The sequence below is a fragment of the Macrotis lagotis genome, chromosome X (assembly GCF_037893015.1).
Source record: "Macrotis lagotis isolate mMagLag1 chromosome X, bilby.v1.9.chrom.fasta, whole genome shotgun sequence".
Taxonomy (NCBI): domain Eukaryota; kingdom Metazoa; phylum Chordata; class Mammalia; order Peramelemorphia; family Peramelidae; genus Macrotis; species Macrotis lagotis.
In genome coordinates, this window is record NC_133666.1 from 389167392 (window position 1) to 389170112 (window position 2721).

Sequence of the window (2721 nt, forward strand, 5' to 3'; positions counted from 1 at the left end):
ACTCCATATTTTTGTCATAGATGGATTTTAGCAGACATCATTATTTACCTACTTTTTAAAATAATTTATATAGAATAGTAAATAATTGATCCTTGAATGTTTGGTAGAATTCATTTGTGAATCCAACTGACTCTGGATATTTATTTCAGGGATTTTCTTGATGACTTCTTGAATTTCTTTTTTGAGATAGATTTATTTAACTTGGGCAATTTATATTTTTGAAAATATTCATAGATTTCACTTGGATTATTATATTTATTGTCAAATAGTTGGGCAAAATGGTCACAAATTATTACTTTAATTTCCTCATCCTTGTTGATGAATTCACCTCTTTTCATTTTTTATTTTAGTAATTTGATTTTCTTCTTTGTTACTTAAAATTTGATTTAATAAAAAGTTTATCTATTTTATTTATGGTTTTATTTACTAGTACAATAGCTTCAATGCTATCAATTTTGTTTATTTCACCTTCAGTTTTCAGAATTTCCAATTTGGTATTAAATTGGGAAAGAAATTTTTGCTCATTTCATTGATTTCTTCATTATTATATTCATGTATTCTTTTAGAGAAATAGTAGAACTCCTAATAACTGCTTTGGCTGTATCCCATAAGTTTTGGTATTTTGTCTTGTTATTGTCATTGTCATGAATGAAATCATTAATTATTTTTGTGATTTTTTCATTCTTTCAATTTTTTTGGACTGGAGCACAAGGAAGAGCAGAGAGTTTAATGAGGAATATCCCAGACTCAGTTGGGGAAGTTGGTGCCTGGGGTGGGGGGAGAAAGGGGGGGGCACAAAGGGACGGAACAGCATGTGAATTGTCTTATCTTTTGCAGGATGTTTTCACACCCTAATGTGCTGCCTGTGTTGGGAGCTTGCCAGGCACCCCATGCCCCCAGACCCAATCTCATCACCCATTGGATGCCTTATGGCTCCCTCTACAATGTACTTCAAGAAGGGACCAGTGAGTGATTATAAGACGGATTACAGTTGGGGACATCAGAGGGTAGGGGCAGGAGTAGGAGCCTGAAGATAGTTGACACCGTCCTTCTTCTATGAACTTTCCTTCTCCCAGATTTTGTTGTTGACCAGACTCAAGTGGTCAAGTTTGCTCTGGATATGGCCCGGGGAATGGCCTTTCTGCATACACTGGAGCCCCTCATACCCCGGCATGCCCTAAACAGCCGAAGTGTCATGGTGAGGCTTAAGGCTGCAGTGTACCTGGGATGTCTAATCCAGCTGTCTCTTGAGCAGATTCCAACTACAACCAGCTTTGTCTTTCCCCCTAGATCGAGGAGGATATGACTGCCCATATCAGCATGGCTGATGTGAAATTCTCCTTCCAGTGTCCAGGGCGCATGTATACCCCTGCCTGGGTGACTCCTGAAGGTAGGGGGGGATGAAGAAAGAAGTGGATTTATTTGGGAGGTGGGGGATAGGGGAAGAATCAGGTTCTTATCCCAATCCTCTCCTGATCCAGCCCTGCAGAGGAAGCCAGAAGAGATTAATCGTCATTCTGCAGACATATGGAAATTTGCAGTACTGTTGTGGGAACTAGTGACAAGGGAGGTGCCATTTGCTGCCCTCTCCAACATGGAAATGGGCATGAAGGTCTGGAGGATGCAGGGGCATGTTGAGGGGAAGGGGAGGGGAGAAGCAGGTTTATGGGACAGAGAGATCCTTAACCTGAGATTCTTGCTGCTTCTAGGTTGCCCTGAAAGGCCTTTGACATACCATTCCTCCAGGTATCTCCCCACATGTGTGTAAACTCATGAAGATCTGCATGAATGATGACCCAGCCAAGAGGCCCAAGTCTGATATGATTGTGCCCACCCCCCCCACACACACACAGGCCAGCCAGGGAAGAGGCAAGTTTAGGTGAAATAATGTGGCTTCTTGACATTAATGCCATACTTGCTGAGTGCAGGGGTCAGATCTTCCATGGTCAGTGTATACTTCCCATCTTTGCTCTTGCTCTTGGAGCTGCCAGAAGCGGTGCCCTTCATCTTGCAGTGCTGCAGGGCATCATTGGCAATGTCAGAGATGAACTTCTGGGCTGCCAGTGAGATGAGCGGGACAATTCTGGGATCAGAGGCTTCAAACCCAGCTCTGTTTAGATAGTAGCCAGTAACAGCATCTGGAATTGTGGGCGTGGATTCTTCTATTTGCATGAGGAAGTCCACCAGGTGCGTGCTGGACACAACCGGCTTGACCTCTTCGTTGGCAGTACGCACACCGCTTTGGACATGGCACTTTTGGGGGGCGCTGCCTCACCCAGCCGCGGACACTGGCACAGAGCCCCGGCGGTCTGACGTGTCCCCCCTGGCCAGACCTGGGGCCTGCGCCTCCTGCGGGGCTGACCTTGCTCTCCGCTAGGGCGGGAGCCGGCGTGAGGGCTGGAGCCTGCACCAGGGCCGGGGCCGGGACTGGGGCCGGGGTGGGGGTGGGGGTCGGGGTCGGGCCAGCCCCGCGGGGCTTGGGCCAGGACGCCTCAGAGTCCGCACCGCTGCCACTCATGGCACTGCCGGGAGGTGGGCGATTAGTTCAATTTTTAAAATTAATTTATTTAATTTTTAATTAGTTTTAAGGCTATATCTCCCAGGCCCTTAATTACATATGATTATAATTGCATCATTTATCCTGACAAGGATAAATTCAATATTTATCTCTTTCTGCATTTGACTATGAAGTTTTACATGCCCTAATGTATGGTCATTTCA

General features: G+C 45.3%; 2 pseudogenes; one reads left to right on the plus strand and one right to left on the minus strand.

Moving 5' to 3' along the window:
• The first annotated feature begins 644 nt into the window (after window positions 1-644).
• On the plus strand, window positions 645-1835 carry LOC141499174 (scaffold protein ILK-like; annotated as a pseudogene).
• Window positions 1836-1875: 40 nt separating this feature from the next.
• Window positions 1876-2518, minus strand: LOC141497067 (transcription initiation factor TFIID subunit 10 pseudogene; annotated as a pseudogene).
• Between the last annotated feature and the right edge of the window lie 203 nt (window positions 2519-2721).